We start from the raw sequence: 20,967 nt of genomic DNA, 5'->3' as shown, positions 1-20,967 counted from the left end.
CTTCCTAACACTAACCCTAGAGTCATAGTCTTAACTCTAGTCCCAGGCAGGCAAGCTCCCTATGCATGCACTCCCACACCCCAGCGCTCTCAGCTTCCCGGCATTCATTGGCTCCATGGTCCTGTTATTACCTGCAATTATCTATTTATGTGCATGTCTCCCCTTAAACTTCCTAAGACATCAGGTAGAATAAGAAACCCACCGTGGGAACCCACCGTTGCTGTGGATGATGGTGAGGTGATTTATTGCCACATCCCACAGGTTAAGGGAGAACATGTGTTGGGAATGGAGTCGGAGCTGCAGTGGGACTTGGCTCCACACAAAAGCAGGCAGCGGATCCTCGCATGGAAGCCCCAGCACGAGAGTCAGACAGCTGGGGCCTAAGACCAAGAGAAGACCTGTCCTCTTTACAGTAAAGTCATAGGTTTTTCTTTTGTTTTGCTTTTTGTTTTCTTTGTTTGCTTTTTGTTATCTTTGCTTTGTTTTGTTGCCAGTACTGGAATATGAACTCAAGACCTTGAACTTGTTTAGCTGGTATTCTAGCTCCCTGAGCAACATTTCCAGCCCTCCTTTTCACTTGTATTTTGGAGATGGCATCTCATAGACTTTTATGCCTGAGCTGGCTTTAAACTTCAATTCTCTGGACCTTGGCCTCCTGAGTAGCTAGGATTACAGGTGTGAATCAGTGCCTGAAGTGCTCTCGCCGCTCCTCCTCCTCCTCCTCCTCCTCCTCCTCCTCTTCCTCCTCCTCCTCTTCTTCTTCTTCTTCCTTCTTCTTTCCTTCCTTTCTTCCTTTCTGTCTTTCTTTCTTTTTAAGCATTCCAAAGTCAGAAAAAAACTATCAGACACAAATGGCTCTTGCCTTCGGAGTCTATACAGTTTATTGCATGTCACACTAACTAACTTCCTCTTTGAAATTTGGTTTTGTTCTGAAACCAGTGTGGCTGCATTTGCAGAGTCTATCTTCCAAGGAGATTTATGTAAGCCATATATAGAGATATAGTTAAAGATATAGATATAGATGATCCTGATCATTATGCAGGCATTTCTGAAAAAATCCTATAATCACTACTTAGCCTCCACAATCTGTGTAACTCTATGCCATCTCATGCTAGCATCTGCCTTCTCTGCAAAGGGTAATATTTAAGTCTGAAATAGTGCAGAGAAAGGAGGAAGGATGAGCTCCCCTGTAGGACAGGCTGCCCCCCGGGAAGGTCTCACCTACTGGGATTGAGGACAGAGGGAGTTATTAATATGAAAGTCACAACCCAGGTGGCTTAAGCGCTATTCTACACACACACACACACACAGAGCAAACCACAGTCTTACTCTAACATCCCTTCCCCTATCCAAGGAAGACCCTAGAGGCCAGGGAACTGATCAGGGAGAGACTACTGAGAAAGCACAGAGTCCTGGGCCTAGAGGGAGAGGTGTGGATGTGGGCCTATGAGGGCATATTTATACAAAATTCCCTAATGGACCCACCTTGTTTCTTCTCATTACAGTATCTTAGAGCAGTGTCTTTTCACAGAGGCCTTTGTGTTTACCTTGATCTTTAACTTTATCCTTACTTTGCCCAGTGAAGGGAGTCCCAGTGGGACTCGCCTGAATCCATGCCATTCATTGACTCAGTATACAATACTGCAATATAAAAATGGTGCATGTGTTTCTCCTCTCTCTCTCTCTCTCTCTCTCTCTCTCTCTCACACACACACACACACACACACACACACACACACTCACAGAGGGGGTGTGGCTGTCACCCCAGGCACAGTCTGTGTGTTGAACACAGTAGGCATCTCGTAGGTGTTTGTTTGGTAAATGAATATGCAGATGGCAATGTACAGAAACGACATCCACCTCCGGAACAGGAATGTGAATCTTTCAACTGTGAAGTCGCTGTTGCCTGCAGTGTCCCTGCCTTTTCCTAGTGGGTCCCTGGGAACATGGAGACAAGAACTTAGATGGCAAGGAACAGGGTCTAAGATTGGTGGGCAGAGCAGAATGGCACTATGGGAGCCCAAGGCCATCACTCCCTCCAAACCACCTCTGTTCCAGAATGTGGTTTCCTTGTAAGACTTCCTTCAGGTTTATCCCTTGTGTGGAAATCCAAAAGATTCTAGAATCTTCTACTGAGAGACCCTGACTTTGTGCCTCCTAGAGTCCCATGGCTATAGGGAATGGGAGCAGGTTTGGAACAAGAAGGAAGATAACAGAGGGCACTGGTGGTCCATACCTGTAATCTTAGTTACTCAGGAGACTGAGATCTGAGGACTGTGGTTTAAAACCAACCCAGGCATGGAAGTCTGTGAGACTCCTATCTCCAAGTAACCACCAGAAAACCAGAAGTGGTTTAAGTGATAGAGCATTAGTCTTGAGCACAGAAGCTCAGGCCCTGAGTTCAAGCCCCACAACCGACAAAAGACAAATAAAGGAGGAGGAGGAAGAAGATAACCTACCATTTCTCTGGTAGGCCTGCTTGGTTCACCAAACAAGAATTGCACTGGGCTGGAGATGGGGCTGGGCCCAGAGACCTGAGCCACCCTGCCACGGCCTTTGGCAAAAGCAGCTTCTAAACAGGATCTACAGGCTACTGTTTCTTTGTTTTTTGGGGGACAGGAAGCCCCTGCTAAACCTAGGTTCTGACTGCTTTCATCAGGAGGGAAGAGGAGCTTCCATTTCATCTAACTGAGCCAGTGTCTCATTCCTTAAAGCTCCAACCAAACCTAAGAATCCCACCCTCTCTCCCTTCCTGCCAAGTGGCTCTGTACTTCTTGGCTCCTGCTGCCCTGGGGTCCTGATAGAATCTCCATTGAAATCTCCAGGGCTTGGGCCAACCCTGGAGAAGTCCCTGACTCTGGGCTTGTGCTTCTGACCCATCTTGCAGCCTCAGGCACCGGGATGTGTTTACCAAGTCTATTTTTAAAGTTCTCTGGGGGAAGTGGTTTCTGGGCACCCTATAGAATGGGCCGTGAACAGAAGCTGTTTCATCTGTTCTGGGCTGGAGACAAGAGGGTCGTTCAACCTGTTCTCACTACACACCCAGGCCGTGGCCAGCACCCCCAGTTATAATTATGACTGCCAGCTGGACTGGTTGAGGAACTGCACGGCCTTGCCTACAGCAAGGATGGTTGGCAGCTGAGCTTCTTGGGACTGTCCCTGAATGTCTTGATCTGGCTTCTAATGCCCTTGCTTTGTTCTGTGAGTCACAGGTCCAATTAAAACAAGAGTGGCCAAGAACAAGAATCAAAGGAAAAGACAGGAAAACCATGAAAAGGATACAAGTCAAGTAAACACAGATGCTCCAGGTATGGCTAAAAGATTCCAACCACTAAGTCTCAATGTTTAATACCTGGATCATCTCCATTCTAGGAGGTAATGATATTCATGGCAGAATGTGAGTGATTATTTCACTAAAAACAAACAACACCAGAAATTTTCTTTTGGTCTCTAGTTATTTTAAAATGTGATTATATTGTCAGGGACCTGATTTACACACAACTTTTTTGGACACTCTCCCCTCCTCCTCCCCTTCCCACACCCTATCTGGTGCAAAGCAAACTATTCTTGGATTCGGAAACTAGCTGCCTAAGTGTAGAAAACACCACATGCTTTTATAATTCTAGATAATAACAAGTAATCGTTTGGAATGAAAGAACATGAAACATAAACACCAGCTCTTCAAAGGATTTCAAACATTTAAAAGGAAAGAAAACAATAGAGTCCAAGAGCTAAACATGACAACAAACCTAACTTAAAAGTCTCCAGTAACCAGCAGCCACAGTAGGCACAAAGCCAATGAGGGCTGGGCTGCAGGATCCTTCCTCTTTTGTAAGAGAACAGGAGATTGAGCTGAGATCATCACCACTCACCACTGCGTTGGTCTTATATATTTAAGCTACTTTATTGAGGTATGATTGGTATGCAAAAAGTTGTACCTATATCACCGTGAATCTAAGGAATCATACACACCCATGAAAGCAAAGCCACCAGCCAAGGTAGCTGCAACGCGACACCTCCCAAAGTTTCTTCCTGTCCCTTTATGATTACCTGTCCAAGTGTGTGCTCACATGTACTCGTATGTGTGTATAAGAATAATTAACATAGCCAGACACCAGTGGTTCATACCTGTAATCTTAGCTGCTCAGGAGGCTGAGATCTGGGAATCCAGATTCAATGCCAGTCCACACAGGAAAGTCCATGAGACTCTTATCTCCAATTGACCAACAGAAAACTGGAAGTGGCGCTATAGCTCAAAGTGGTAGAGCACTAGCCTTGAGTGAAAAAGCTTAGGGACAGCACCCAGGTCGAGTTCAAACCCCATGACTGACAAAAAATAATAATAATAATTAACACATTTTCTCTACTCTTAGCAAATTTTAAGAATGCAATGCGGCATAGGCTCCCCTCTCCCCCAGCTGCAGTTGCTGCTTCCTTGGTTTTAGTTACCTGTGGGCAACTGCAGTCTGCAAATACCAAATGGAAAATTCTGGAAATAAATCATTCATCATTTTAAGTGACTATTTTTATAGTATGTTGTTAAAATGATTCTATTTTATTATTATTTTTAATCTCTTATTGTGATCAATTTGTAAATGAAATTTGTCATAGGTTTCTGCCAATAAAAAAAAGTATAATATGTGTAGGGTTTGGTACTATCTGTGATTTTACGCATCCACTGGGGGTGTGGGGGAAGGTCCTAGAACAGAATTCCTGCAGATTAAAGTGGGGAGGGGGATGTATTGTTAGCCTAGAATTCACCTGAGTCTCTGAACCTTCACTTTTCTTTTACTTTTTTTTTTCTTTTTCTTGGGGGGGGGGGGGGGTCTGGTCGTGGGGCCTGAACTCTGGGCCTGAGCACTGTCCCTCAGCTCTTCAGCTCAAGGCTAGCGCTCTACCACTGGAGCCACAGCTCCACTTCCAGCTTTTTTCTTTTTGCTTAGGTGGTGCTGAGGAATCGAACCCAGGGCCTCGAGCATGCAAGGCAAGTGCTCTACCACTGAGCCACTTTCCCAGCCCCGAACCTTCACTTTTCCATCCCCTTCCATCTTCTGTGACCATCATAGTCCTCTCTCTGGTTCTATGCACTTGACTATCTTAGATTCTATCTAAAGGTACAGTGGTCTTAATTAGATCTTATATTTGAAATAAAGTTTAGGTTTGGTACAAGCTCAGGCCCCCAGTCTTTCCCATGATTGGCCAAAGTACATCTGCCCAGGGCCAAGTTGTCAAGTAGACAGAGTGACATCAGCCTGCTCCAGCGTGCTCTCCCCCTCCTCCCTCTGCAGACCCCAGCCCACTGCTAAGCGTTCCTAAACCTTAGGCCGGGAGGAATCTTGTAGTCGTCATGAGCCAAGATGTCAAAGATGGCTTGTGGCCAGCCGTGCTGGAACCTCTCTGAGAAGCTCTTGTGTTCTTTCAGGTAGACAAGGCCTTCAGGAAAAGGAATGTGTTCTGACTGGAATTTCAGATGGCACAAGGAAAGGATGGGTAGCAAGCAGTGAGGGAGTGGGGGAGGAATGCTGCAGTCCTAATGAGATGTCACAAATAGAACCCACACATGAGCCCCAGCCAGTTTCCCTGGGGTAGACCAGTTCTTCAGAAGAAACTATTGTTCAATGCTACTTAGCCAGGGGACAAGAATGACCTTAACCATTGCTGGTGTTTAGGCAGCTAGAGCTTAGGCTCTAGGTTGGAGAACAGGGAATTCTGGCTCCCAGTAGAGGCCTCCCCTTCAACAGGGATTTGTGGACAAGTCTGAGAAAAGTGGGTGGGAGCAGAACATGGAAACACATGAGTCAGATGGGGGCATGTAGATCCTGGGAAACAGGCAGGTGTTTTGAGCTCCTGTCATCTGAACACATAAACGTGATGGCTCTGGTGACCTCATCTCCATCCTTGCCTAAAGATCCAGTTCCACCTGCCAATTATCTCTGCCTGCAGCCTCCTGGAGCTGGGCTCTGGCGGCAGGCTGAGAAAAAGCCTCAGTGAGCCCCAGTTCCTGAACAGAAATGCCCCCCTCACAGTCATACCACGGCCTTAGGAAATATTTCTTCTTGGGTGGAGATAGAGAACAGGATCTTCTGTTTGTTCGGAAACAGACAGCTGTGACTCCCAACTGTATGAACAGATCCTTCAACTCCCTCCTCTGCACTGCTCACAAAGTTCTTCCCAACATCAGGCCTCATCAGCCAGGACTCTAGAGCCTGAACCACACTGCAGGGCTGGTCTGTGCTTCTGGCGGGGGGCCAACTCCAGAAGTGAGGAAGCTCCACAGCTTCCTAGCCAAGGGGCAACTGAGAACCATCAGCAGCCAGCATATCTGGTTCAAGAAGATTGGAGGGGGGGGAGGTGGAAAAACGGCATCTAATACCACAGGACACATGGGGAGAATTGGAATTTACTTCTGGTCCTTCCCTGAGGATTTTTTCCATCCAGGTTTCTTCACATATCTTCATGTGTGTTTCTCTTTCTCTTCCTTTCTTTCTCCCTTATTTTTTCTGCATGTTTGCTCTGTCATTCCAACCTTGTTTCTCTGTCTTAGCAAATAGCTGAATTCTCCCTGATAGGTTCCCTCCTTTCACATCTCTCCTCCTCTTCCTCCTCCTCTTCCACCTCCTCCTCCTTTTTTTAAAAAAGAGAAAACTCTTGTTTCTATTTCCTGCAGTTCAGTCCAATGAATATTATTTTATATGATCAGAGGCACACAGGCATTGTGTCTTTGTGTTCCTCTCCTAAGAGTATCCTCCTTTGGTCTCACTGCGTGTGAATGTCTGGAGCCTGTATAACTTACCTTGACCCAGTTTTAGATCTAGCCTCTGCCTGTGAGGGAAAGCATGTGCCATCATTGGATACCATTTGTCTCTCTGAACTTGGCTTACTTCACTTAACATGATTTGTTCTACATATAGCCATTTCCCTGCAAATGACATGATATTGTTCTTACTAATGGCTGTGTAAAATTTCATTGTGTATAAGTATCTCATTTTTTGGATCCACTCATCTGTTGTAGGGCATTTGGGCTGTTTCTACAACTTGGCTATTGTGAATAGTGCAGCAATAAACATGGTTGTACAAGTGTCTTTACAGTATCCTGGCTTACGACGTTCTGGGTAGATCCTAGAAGTGGTATGGCTGGGTTGTAGGGAAGATCTATGTTTAGTTTTTTTTGAGGAATCTCCAGACTGCTGTCCAGAAATGTTTTTCCTTCTTATCAAAAGTTTGGAGACCAGGATTTACCAGTTAAAGACCCTGGTGACTTGGCCTGGAGAAGGCAGAGAGAGTTTCTGCTGGGGTTTAGTATGGCCTTTGTTTTCTCTCCATCATAAAGGGTATTCTGATTTTAAAATTTGTTTTTGAATTTAACACATATTTCTAGTATAAGGGGGTTTCATTGTGATATTTTCTACATATGCACATAGTGTACTTTGAATTATTCTGATTGTTTTATTAATTCTCCAACTCTTCCAGTCATACCCCCCAAAAGTTGTAGAGCTCCCAAAGATTCTGGAAGCTAGAGGCAAAATTAGTAAGTTTCCTGTCAAAATTATCCAGGCTGAGACAGGCTCTGGTGTCTCCCGCTTATAATCCTATCTACTCAGGAGACTGAGATATGAAAGTCCATGAGACTCATCTCCAATTAACCAGTTCAAAACCAACCTGGGTAGGAAAGTCTGTGAGACTCTTATCTCCAATTAACCACCAGAAAACTGGAAGTGGAGCTGTGGCTCAAAGTGGTAGATCATTAGCCTTGAACAAAATAGTTCAGGGACAGCATGCAGGCCCTGAATTCAAGCCCCACAACCAACAACAAAAAAAATCATCCAGACTGGTCAGGTGTGGTGACACACATCTGTCATTCCAGATACTTGGAAGGCAGAGGCAAGATAGTCACAGTCTAAGGCTGGCCCAAGCAAAAGTGTGAGATCCTGTTTGAAAAACAACTAAAGCAAAAAAAAGGGTTGGAGCTGTGGTTCAAATGGTGGAGCACCTTCTTAGCAAGCATGTGGCCCCGAGTTCAGTCCCCACTAGTACAATAAAAATATTAGAATAAAATAAATAAATAAAAATATTAGAAAAATTGTCTAGGCTGCCTCATTCTTTTCACACTAGAATAACACTAGAATTTTGGGATTTATTGATGAACCTCTGATTTATTTATTGATGAGCCCTGATTTTGGAAAGGGGTAAAAGTAGACTTAGAAACATCTGAATTACATGCCAGAATCTCTTTCCTGGAGTATCCTTTTCTTCCCTTCAGGTATATTGTACTCCTTTGCATGTTTGATTGCTGTCTTGATTTCAGCAGGCTTTGGGGGAGAGAGAGTTGTAATCTGGCTTTATTTATTCATGAGGAAATGCAGGCCTATGAAATGGGAAGCCAGCATTCCCCGGTAGGGGGTGGGCAGCAGAGAAAAGCCCAGGGTGGCAAGCTATGATACCACATCGCAGCCAAGTCACCCACACAAGCCCTGGGCTAGCCTTGCTCCCTCCCACGGGAGGTAGACTAGGACTTAGTCCTCTGGCCTTCAACTGAACTGACATCAGAGGCAAAGAAATCTTCTCAGTTCCTACAGAGACCTTCACCGTCAACACCCATGTCTGCTTGCATTCAACACAGAGTTAGGACCTCACTCAGAGCTCTGTCTCCCTCACTATTCCCCCCCCCCCCCCCCCCTGCAAAGAATCTACTCCCAGAGTAGTAACTTGGGGACATAATGATGAGTTTTGCCAGACGTTTTTTTCTCAAGATATTCACCCTGAGCTCTGCAAATCATTAGTACAAGGTCAAGAACAAAACCAGCTGCTACAACCTACTAGGGCATGAGAGACTTTGGGTTGCATTTTAGTACAGCACTTATTCTTAGATTGTGGCCTCTGGTTCCTCTGCCTTTATTTCCCTAATTTAACCTGGTGTGCCCCTGAGTCTGTGGGAGCACAGATCTAAAAGAGTAAGGGGAGAGTGACCCTTCCACGAGCGAGCCCCGAGCGTACTCTGCAATCCAAGGAACCTTGCAGAGGGGCCCAGGTCTCCCAGCCATCCCAGCCAGAGCAATGGCTCCCAGGTGGGGACAGGAAAGGGGAGGAACTGGTACAGAATGTCTCAGCTTCTCACTGTGCCCAACCTTTTCAAACCATTCAAACTACTCACTAATAACAATCCTCCTCCTCCTGCTCCTAATAACAACAACAAAATGGGGTGCCCTGTGGCAAAGGATAGCCCCCCCCCCCAGCTCTGATGTCGACTTGGAATTTTCCAAGGAAGGCTTCTGGTTCCCAGGATGGAGCCACTCATTCCCAGCTCCCTGAGCCCCAGGCTCCTGGCCTCGGAGCTCAATCCCAAGCTCCCCTGTGGGGAAGGGAGCCCACAAAGCCAAGGAAGAATATGGTGAACAGAACCCAGAACTGGAGCCAGAGCAGGAGACTGGCAAGAAGGGAGGCCACCAGTTAGCACATTCACCATGGCTGCCGGAGATGCGAGAACTCCCTCATCTGCCTCACAGCTCCAGGAATCAATCGCTTCCCCATGACGGGTCAGGGAGCTATGGGGTTCTGTCCATGTGCTCTGCAAGGGAGATGGGTTTTGGGATTTGAACCAGGGAAAGAACACAGGGTCAGGGTTCACCACCACAGCCCAATGGGGGAGAGAAGGCAGGGGCATTCCACTGTATCCTAACACCCATCTCTGGTTTCAATAACAATTAAATCCTAAATTACAAGGAGGCTTTGCACAGACTCCCCATTTGGGAGCATCCAGGACCAGGGAAGGACTGACCACACACACACACACACACACACACACACACACACACACACACACACACACGCACACACACGCACACACACACACACACACACACACTGTGGGCCGGCACAGATGGTCGCATCTTTTTATGTCATCATTAATCACTCAGGCCTTCCTTGTTAATAAGAGTTCACAAGAATTCCACTTCCCTTCTGCACAAGGGGCTCCCTTTTTTTTGCACCCCTGAAGCTGAGAAAACCCTGAAATCTTAATGTGGTTTTGCTTCAGGCTGTCCCTCAGCCTTGTTGCTGGACACAGATCCTCCTCAATTTCACCAGCATCCTTGTCCCCACACCCCAGGGACTATATCTAGCCCAGACAGCCCCAGACACTCGAGCTCAAGGTATTTTACTTCCCCAAGGTTTTGCCAAAATAAGTAACAGGAATATATTCTTTCACAGTTTTAGAGGTCAGAAGTGTGAAATCAAGGTGTGGCAGAGTTAATTCCTCTAGAGGCTCTGCAGGAAAATCTGTTGCCTGTTTTCTTGCCATTTCATGATCATAGTTGTTCATTTTAATTCCTCCCTCCTTCATATGGCCATCTCTGTACTTTTCTAAGTCCTTCCTTTTTCTCTCTTTCTCTTTGCCTTGCTTTTTTCTTCTTGGAGACAGTCTCACTATATCCTCAGCTGGCTTCCAACTGGAGACCATCACTGGCCTCCCATGGCTTGGGCCACCATACGCAGCTCTGTTCTGTCTTATAGGGACACTAGGCATTGAGTTTAGGGACCGCTACATCATCTAAAATGTTCTCACCTTGACATCCACAAAGATCATTTTTCCAAATAAAGTTTGCAGGCTCTGATAGACTTTCAAGGGGCTACTATTCAATATAAGCATCTTGAGTCTGCCCAGTCTGCCATATAAGCTACCACAGATGGAGTGGTTTCAACACAGACATTTGTTCCCTCACAGCTCTGGAGGCTGAAAGCCCAAGGTCAAGGTGACAGCAGGGTTGGTTTCTGATGAGCCTTCTCTTTCTGGCTTACCACCTTCCCACTGTGTCCTCTTGTGTTCTTTCCTGTGTGCTGACTCTGTCCCTCTCTGCATCCAAGCTTCCCCTTCTAATAAGGATGCAGTCGGTTTGCATTAGAGCCCACACTAATGCTCTTAGTGAATCTTGATCACCTCCTTAAGGGCCCCATCTCCAAATATAGATTCTGAGCACACCATTATCCTGTAACCAGGAGGGAAGCCAGGCACAGTGGTATGGTGGTACATGCCTGTAATTCCAGCACTGGGAATGCAGTTGAAGTCAAGAATGATTTCATCTACCGATTTTCATGTATTTATTTATTTATTTTTGTCGGTCATGGAGCTTGAACTCTGGACCTGGGCGCTGTCCCTCAGCTCTTCAGCTCGAGGCTAGTGCTCTACCACTTGAGCCACCGTGCCCACTTCTAGCTTTTTCTGCTTATGTGGTGCTGAGGAATCGAACCCAGGGCCTCATGCATGCGAAGCAAGCGCTCTACCACTGAGCCACCTTCCCAGAAGGAAGATCTCACTATGTAGCCCAGACTGACCTCCAACTTTTGATCTTCCTGCTTCAGCCTCTTGAATTCTGAGTGTGTGTGTGTATGTGTGTCTCTCTCTGTGTCTTCAAAGTACCCCAGGATGAGTGGGCAGGGACTGCCCCCCTCTAGGGCTGGATGCTGCGACCCGTCTCATGGTTTACATGCTGCCTGGATGGAACCTATTAGGTACTGTTATTGTCCTCCACTTCCATCCATGCGAAAAAATACATTTATTTACTTCTGCCACCTCATGTGCTAAGGAGAAACAGGAGGAACTATCCTCTGAAGGGCCCAGTTCCGAAAAACAAGAGAGCAAGCTTCACCTTTGAATTCAGCATCACAAGGCTGGCAAGTGAGTTTGCCAGGCAGGTTATAAAAACCAAGGTTAGGCTTTTCACTAATGACTTCCTACTTCAAAGAGATCTGCCCCTCCGTGGGCAGGGTTGGGAAAGGGGTGTGTGGCTGAGTCAGTGTCTCCCAAAGATGATGTAATGGTTGCAAGCACAAATCTCAGAGGCAGACCGCCTGGCTCCAAGGGCTTGAACCATTACTTCTGGTACAATGTTGCTTTGGGGGCCTTGAGCGCTTGCTTGACTGGTGCTGGTGCTGTACCACTTGAGCCATGCCCCCAATGCAGCTTTTTGCTGGTTATCTCTTTGGAAACTAGGGCTGGGCTGGAAGGCCATGGGCATGCTAAGGAATCATTAACTATATCCTGCACTGCAGGTTGCTTGACTCAAACCAGTGACTTTACCTACAGTGGTGGTGGCAGCTGAGAAAGAGCAGACCCAGCCTGGAAACTAGAGGACCATAACACAGATAAAATGACGCTCATAAAAGGAGAGCTGTCCTTGGGCTGGGAAGGTGGCTCAGTGGTAGAGTGCTTGCCACACATGCATGAGGCCCTGGGTTCGATTCCTCAGCACCACATCAGCAGGAAAAGCCAGAAGTAGCTCTGTGGCTCAAGTGGTAGGGTGCTAGCCTTGAGCTGAAGAGCTGAGGGACAGCGCCCAGGCCCAGAGTTCAGGCCCCACAATTGACAAAAAAAAGAGCTGTCCACTAGGTACTGGTGGCTCACGCCTGTAATCCTAACTACTCAGGAGGCTGAGATCTGAGGACCACAGTTCAAAGCCAACATATAGAAAACATCTGTGAAATTCTTTCCAGTTAAGCAGCAGCAAGCCAGAAGAGGAGGTGTGGCTCGTGTGGAAGAATATCAGCCTTGAGGGGAAAAAGCCAAGTGAGAGTTTGAGGCTTGAGTTCAAGCCTCCCCCTACCCCCCCCCACCCCCTGCCACACACATATACACACAAAAAAAGATCTGGCTAGCTGGTCAACTCAGGCAGAAGGGGATCGAGAGAGACCTGCATTATCACTAAGAGCCAGATTCAAGGGTGCCTTTTGCCACAATCAACACACATGCTAACAACACTCTCCTCAAGTCCAGCCTATTCAAAGGAAAGAAAGCCTGTGGAGTCCAGGACATAAACCTGAAATAATGCTTGGCCACCCCAGGCCTGTCCTTTACCCTTCTGTACTTCCCTCAGCCCCAGTGTACAGGTCACCAAATACGGCACACCTCTGCAAGTGGATGTGGCAGAGAAAGAATACGAGAATGTCTGAAAGACACGTAAGACTTTGAATGAAGAAATGGTGGAGGGTGGAGGTAGGGAGAGGCAGGATATGGAGGATGAGGGAGAGTTTGGAAAATCAAGAGGCCAGGCCACAGGGTGCCTGTGTCCCCACCCACAGATTCTGCATGGAAGGGTACAGGAAGACCAGGGAGCCTCCTGAAGAGCCCTACGTAGAGGGGCTAGACGGCTGGCCTCCTCCCAGCCTGGTTACCGAGGAGGAAATATCCTTCAGAAATATCCGAGCAGAAAGCCAGGCTCTTTTCCTGGCCCCCTACATAAAGTTGTTTCAGAAAATCACCCAAGGGCACAGAGCTGGTTACTTGGCACCACAGTCATGCCCTTCCACTGCAACACTCCTGCAAGGATGGGTGGGGTACGGGCTCCATTTGGCCCTGCATGAAAAACTGCCCTTTCACGCGGAGCTGGCACAGCCAGATGAGAGCAGATGAGGGTCCAGCTGGCACCGGGCATCACCCAGGCCACCTATGCCCCAGCACCGCCCCGCAAGCGTCTGAGGCTCTGGGGAACAGAGGAACTGTCTCTGTGCTGCCCTCCTTCATCAGGACAAACTGAACTGGAGCCAGGGACCAACAGGAGCCAGAAGGAACTTCACCATTCAACAGCCAGTGTCTGAAATAGTGAGGAGGGGAAGGAGAGAGGGAGAAAGAGGGAAAGATAGAGACAGAGAGAGTAGAGTGTGCAGCAAAGTATACTGAGGACAGTTTGGGTTTATTTGCTTTTGTCGGTCATGGGGCTTGAACTCTGGGCCTGGGTGCTGTCCCTCAGCTCTTCAGTTCAAGGCGAGCACTCTACCACTTGAGCCACAGCACCACCTCTGATTTTCTATTGGTTTATTGGAGATAAGAGTCTCACTTTTGTGCCCCGGCTGGCTTTGAACCACGATCCTCAGATCTCAACCTCCTGAGTAGCTAGTATTACAGGCGTAAGCCACCAGCACCCATCTGGATTTTTTTTTTTAATGTCTCTGAAACTTCTTAAGAAATGGAGTGGCTGGATTTAACTTAGAAGCTCTTAAGTAAATGCACTGGGTGAGCTGCAAGTGCACAAATGTTTTGGCTGAAACATGAGATTCAAGGGAGATCTGAAACAGTTGAATTCCTTAGATAGTTTAGCAAAATAAAACACCAGGAAGCAGGTACTGGAAAGGGGTGGGCTGGGGTGAAGGGAAAAGGAGTAGATGTATGAAGAGAAGAGGGGAAGCATGCAGACAAGAATCTGATGTATATCCTACAAAATTAAGGAGAGTAAGGGAAGGGGTGAGGAGGGGAGGGGTGGGTGCGCATGTTGAAAGGGGTGACATTGATCAAGATGCACTGTATTCACAAACTGCATTGTTCAATGGCAACTCCTTTATACAACTACTTAAAGATACATTTTAAAAATTTTAAAAAGGAAGGAGGAAGAGGAAGGGGAGTGGCTGGAACCAAATCCTGGTGATTGGAGAGAAACAAGAACATAGATGGAAGAAGGTGGAAATGGCTCACCTGAGTCTGGGAAAGAGCTACTGATGACAAGAGACAGGGTGCCAGGTGCAGATGACATGGTCTAGGTGTCCCATCAGAGGGCAGAGAAGGCCAGGGAAACCAATTCAAGAGGGTAAAAGAGGCTCAAAATGAAGTCTCAGTCCTGAGCTGAGCCCACCTAGACTTAAGGTAGGAAGCAGGTAGCCAAGAGCAAAGTTCGGGCAGGCCCCACCTCCCAAACACAGGAGAGGCAGAGGGATTTCTCTGTGTAGGGATTCTGGGCCCCACTTATCCCCAAAGGCAGAAGAAGGTGCCCAGTGAAGCTGGACCAGGCTGTGGTTCCTTCTGGGTAGAAAGTCTGGGCCTGGACAAGAAGATCAGAACCGTTCACAGGCAAGGGAGCTCCTGCCTCCTGGATCCCTGAAGGCCAGGAGACCTGGGACCTGGGCCTGTGGGTGGAAAACAATGCTAGTTTTTTCTGCATATATTTATACCACTCCAATCTGCATAGTCCAGGTCCTTAGTGCCTGGCATCCTTAGTTATTTTCTGTCCTCTTAAAAATAGAGGTTGGAGGGCTGGGAAGGTGGCTCAGTGGTAGAGCGCTTGCCTTGCATGCTCAAGGCCCTGGGTTCGATTCCTCAGCACCACATAAGCAAAAAGAAAAAAAGCCAGAAGTGGCGCTGTGGCTCAAGTGGTAGAGCGCTAGCCTTGAGCTGAAGAGCTGAGGGACAGCGCCCAGGCCCAGAGTTCAGGCCCCACGACCGGACCCAAAAAAAAAAAAAAAAATAGAGGTTGGAGCCAGGTGGCTCACACCTGTAATCCTAGCTATTCAGGAGGCTGAGATCAGAGGATCATGGTTCAAAGCCAGTCCAGGCAGGAAAGTCTATGAGACTCTTATCTCCAATGAACCACCAGAAAGCCGGAAGCAGAGCTATAGCTCAAAGTGGTAGAGCACTAGTCTTGAGCAAAAGAGCTCAGGGACAGTGTGTAGGCCCTGAGTTCAAGCCCCATGACTGAAATAAAAAAAAAAGTTGATGTGCTTGGAGAATCCCAGTGAAAGCAAAGTGGAAGGGCGTGGTAAGAACAGGATCACACAGGACCTCCATCATGGGTAGCAAACTGCCAGCCAGGAAAATATGCCAGTGAGGAGACACCACCTGTTTCTACAGACCTAGGAGGTTAACATTGCCTTCCCCTTGTTCTGCTTAGCAAATGGTTACATTTTAAATACATGTTTGGCAGAAAACAAAGGGACTAACAGACAATTAAAATGAAGTTGCTAGGTAAAGCAATCTGACCTCTAACTTCCCTCAGTTCCAGAAAAGGTGCATAGTCAGTCAATACCACTAGTCCTTAACTGGAAAAATACGAGCCACACCCCCAAAAATATATACCCCTAGGACTGTGAGCCCAATTTGCATTGGGTTTTCCTTCTCGCCCCTCCTGTGCAGGAGCTTTATTCTGGGGTCATCTATCGGTGGTAACTCCTGGACATAAATTGGGGAACCCAGAGCCACCATTGTACCGGCAACACTCAGGTGGAAGCATAGAAGAGCTTCAACTTAGGGCTTGGATGTTGCCTCTGAGCTTTTGTACCCAGGGACAGCTCTCTACCACTTGAGACTTTTTTGGTGGCTAATAGAAGAGTTTCACAGACTTTTCTACCTCCGCTGGCTTCAAATCTCAGATCTTTACCTCCTGAGTGGCTAGGGTTACAGGCATAGGAACCACTGAGGAATTGAGGAAGATGATTTTTTTTTAGTACAGCAATGCAGGGTAGCAGTGTGCTGTCACCTCACCTGCTGGTGACATTCAGGGAATGGAGCAGGTGCAATTAAAAAAAAAAAAAAGACACTCCATTTCAGAAGGAATAGGACAGGGAAGAGATGTACATTCAAAGGCATTTCTAAAAAATAAAATTTGTAGCTAGGTGCTGGTGGCTCACGCCTGTAATCCTAGCTACTCAGGAGGCTGAGATCTGAGGATCATGGTTCAAAGCCAGACCCTGCAGAAAAGTCCACAAGACTCTGATCTCTAATAAACCACTAGAAAACCGTTAGAGGCTCTGTGGCTCAAGAGGTAGAGCACTCGCCTTGAGCTGAAGAGCGCAGGGACAGAGCCCAGGCCCAGAGTTCAAGCCCCACGACTGACAATAAATAAATAAATGAATGAATAAATGAATACATATAAATAAATAAAATTTGTTAAGCTCTGACAAGAGTTCCAAAAGTTACCCTCTTTCTATCGGGATTAGTCCAAAGCACTTCCGCAACTCTTGAATCGTGTGAAATGGGAAAGGTTTGTATTCGTAGATGCCAGTGAGGGTCATTTGTGCCAGTCCCGTCTCACTTGTGAGACCTCCTCAGGAATTTTGTCTGATAAGACCAGTGACAGAAGGAGTGAGGGAGCAAGTTAGTCTGAGTGCTAGGGGAAATCCAGCAATAGTTCTGATGGCTTCCAGATTTGGGGTTATTTTCTGCTAAAGCTTGAGTTTCCTATATGCCTATTTTCCTTATTTTTCTATGATAACTTCATTGTTGCGCAGTACTAAGAGTTGAACTCAGCACTCTACCACATTGCCAGCCTTTTTTTTTTTTTTTTTGGTCTTATTTTTCTGGTAAGGTCTTACTTCCCTTGCCCTGGGCCAGCCTCAGACTGTGATCCTCTTACCTAGAACCTCCCCACATAGCTGAGACCAAAGACACCACCACACCCAGCTTGTTGACAGAGTTGGTGTCTCACAACCTTCTAAACCTATCTTGATTTCTTTTTAATTCTGCCTACTGAGCTTTAAAAACTGTGTCAAAATACATATGATATAAAATTTACTCTCCTGCCTGTGCTTATGTATTCATGTTTGGTGTGTTTGCTGTGGTGCAGCCATTTACCCCCATCCATCTCCAGGACTTCCTCATCATCCAACCTAAAATCCCATACCCATTCATCTCACTCTCCCCATTTCAACCACATTCTGCTTCCTATCTGTATGAATTTGACAGCTCTAGGTACAACAGCAGGAATACCAATCAACAGGTAAAATCACATGGTTTTGTTGGCTCCTGTCTAGCTCATTTCACCCAGTACTACATTTTCAAGGTTCCTGTAGACTGCAGCACATAGAAGAATTTCTCTTCTTTAAAGCTGAGTAATATTCCATGGTATGTTCACTGCTGCATTTGTCTTTGCATTTATTTGTTGATTGACATGTGAGTTGTGTCCACCTTTGTGCTGTTGGGAGTAAGGCTGTGACGTTCACTGGAATACACATCTCTGTTAAAGTTCTTGTGGGTATATATTAAGAAGAAGAATTGCTGGATTGTATAGTAATTGTATGTTTAATTTTTCCAGAAACAGTCATACTGCCCTTCACAATGCCATCCCATTTTACATTCCCATGAACAGTTCAGAGGGATTCCCATTTCTCCTCATCCTTGACAACACTTGTTATTTTCTGTTGTGATGTTTTGTGTGTGCCGTACTGGAGCTAGAATTCAGAGCCTTGTGTGCTTACTTGACTTTTTCACTCACAGCTGGTGTTCTACCACTTGAGCCATACCTCTGCTTTTGGCTTTTTGCTGGTTAGTTGAAAATAAAGAGTCTCATGGATTTGTCTGCCCAGACTGGCTTCACACCGATCATCAGTTCTCAGCCTCCCTGAGTAGCTAGGATTGATTACAGGGGTGAGCCACAGTGCCTGGCTTGTTTTAGGTTTTGGTTTTGGTTTTGTTTTGTTTTGCTTTTTGGTATGGTGTTCATCCTAATCGTCTATGAGGTGATTTCCCATGTGGTCCTGCTTAAATTTTAAAAGTTGACTTCTGTTCCCCCCCCCACAAAGCCTCTTCCTTTACAGGGTACCTGTATCAGAGGCTGTGTAGATGTTGTGTGTCTTGTTTTTGTGGTACACACTGCTGGCACAGAGTTGGCACCTGTGCTTCTGAGATTCCATGTTGGGCAGCAACCAGAATGAGTGGACTTAGGTGCCATTCCCTCCATGCCTGCGTTGGGCATTGCCAATCATCATGTCCTCATGTCCTATGTGTGCTGCGGGGGAGGAGGGAGGGGAAGGTCGGCCTTACATTTAGCCAACACTGGGTTGTTGAGCGCTTTACCCTGTGCCTCTTAGCATTTGAAGTTTAAACTCTTGGGACTCTAAAACCCTTTTCCTTTAAAAAAAAAAAAAAATCAATGCTTAACACATAAAATGGGCCTGAGCTCTTCCATCATGAACTCTGCTCTGAGTTTAAATGTTCCTTTGAAACTCACCCAGCTGCTTTCTTCTGCCTGGGTTATTCCTGGATGTCCCTTTGCTGTGCCATGTGCCCCAAGGGCAGTAGAGTCCAGGAGGCAGCAGCGGGGTGACCAGGGCAGCCCTGATGTCTGCCATCTCATTTTCCAGCCACACAGGAAGCACGGCCTGGCCTCCTGCACGCAGCAGGCATGCGTCCATGCATCCTGTCACTCTTAGTTCTTTCCTTCCAAGGGCACAGCAGCCAAACAAGCATGGTTGAGTTTCCTGAAGAAGAAAATGAAGAGAGAGACTGGGGGGGGGGGGGGGGGAAGAGCAGTCCATTTGCCACCAGGAGATGAGACTGAGAGCAAGTCTGTTGGGGGCAAGGTAGTGCAGCAGGAAGGGGTGCAGTCAAGTGGGGGAATCCCCCCCCAGACTCACTCCCTGGCTAACCGCATGGCCTCTGAGGTCAGGCTGGCTCATCCTCTCCCTGTCCCCACTTCTGCTTCTGCTGAGCAGGTGGTAGCCACATCATAGCACACATGGAGGAAGTGGGTACATACCCAGGGCCTCCCATCAGAGGAAGGGTGCCCTGGACCGCATGGGCATGAGTGGGGCTGGGGGCTGGAAAGTGAGCTGATGCAGGAGAACACGAGGCTCCGAAGCTCACTGCGACCTGAGCCCCTCACACGCATGGGAAGATCGGCTTCCGAGAAAGCAAGAGGCAGAGCAAGCAGAGCCAGGCAAGTTTCTCCTGCAGAGCCCTAGGTGTCTTTGGGGGACAAAAGGAAGCCCTTGGCTTTCTTTAGACTGACTCTGAATTCTAACATGCACATCCTCTGGTTTTACAGCCTTCAGAGTTGGTTTATATCAGTGGAACCTTTTCTGCAAGCACAGCTCGGCTAGAAGCCAATACCCAGCACAGAGGGTGGAACTGTTGAGGGTGAGCTGCGGTTGGGGCCTGTGAACCCGAGCCCCGGCACCATCACCTCACATTTCAGTCCTCAGCCTCCTTGGAAGCTCCAGTACTTTGCAGTGAAAACAACCTGAACAGCCTGGTGCTCACCTTAGACAGCAGAGTGGAATCATCCCAGGAGATGAGAGTATCAACCGGAGGGCTTGACTGCAGGCACCACTCATCCATGGACAAAGGTGTGCTGGAGGTGACCAAGTGAAGGCAGGTGTGCCTGTGGAGGATAAGGAATGGGCCGGAAGAATGTAGAGGAAGGCTGGGTGTGGTGGCACAATTCTGCAATCCCAGCTACTTAGGAGGCAGGTGCTGGAGGATCATGTTCTGTGGCCAACCTGGGCCAAGTTAGCATAAGACTGGGAAGGTGGCTCAGTGGTAGAGTGCTTGCCTTGCATGCATGAGGCCCTGGGTTCGATTCCTCAGCACCACATAAGCAGAAAAGGCTGGAAGTGGCACTGTGGCTCAAGTGGTAGAGCGCTAGCTTTGAGCTGAAGAGCTGAGGGACAGTGCCTAGGCCCAGAGTTCAGGCCCCACAACCGACAAAAAAAAAATCCTATCTGAAAAACAAACTGAACACCCAAAGGTCTAGAGGCCTGGCTCACGCATGCATATAGCCCTGCAGCAAGAGGAGGGATGGCCTAGTAATAATTTAAAAGTCTATCTGGTTAAATAAGGTATGATCAAATAACATCATGCTTTTAAGATCATCTGTTGGAAAACATGTAGTATCATAGGAGTATTTATAATTTATTAAGACAGTATTTAAAATTTGCAAATTATGTAACTTAATTTTAAAAGGCTGGTTACAAAAAAAAACAACTAATTCCAAGTTTACACAATAAGCTAGCTTATATAGGTAAATATAAAATGGGATCTCTCTGTTCTAACCCAAGATCTAGTTTAATTGATTTATGATTAATTGTATGGGCAATAGACATTCATTCACCCAAGATTCCTATGATGCTCAAGTATGGGCATGAAGGAAAAGGTACTTATATTACTCTGACTGGGCCAGGTTGACCCGGAAGTGAAACTCAGCCCCATTTTTAATCAGTGTGCTAGAAAAGTGGAATGAGAACACAAGGCCCTGAATTCAAATCCCCAGAAGTCCCAGAAGTGAGCAAGACAGTCAGAGACAGAGAGATGGACAGAGAGAGACAGGCAGAATGAGAAAAGAAGAGAGAGGGAAATCAGAGGGAGAAAGGAAAGAAGGCAAGGAAAGAAAATAAATAAATAAATACATTCAGAAGGAGAAGTAAAACTCTAGACCAAACAAATTTAATGAAAAAGACTCGCCATCGGCAAACTTGTTACTGAAAGGAGAAAAGAAT

The sequence above is a fragment of the Dipodomys spectabilis genome, unplaced genomic scaffold (assembly GCF_019054845.1).
Source record: "Dipodomys spectabilis isolate Male_0828 unplaced genomic scaffold, ASM1905484v1 ptg000096l, whole genome shotgun sequence".
NCBI classification, from domain to species: Eukaryota; Metazoa; Chordata; class Mammalia; order Rodentia; family Heteromyidae; genus Dipodomys; species Dipodomys spectabilis.
This window is presented reverse-complemented; position numbering follows the sequence as displayed.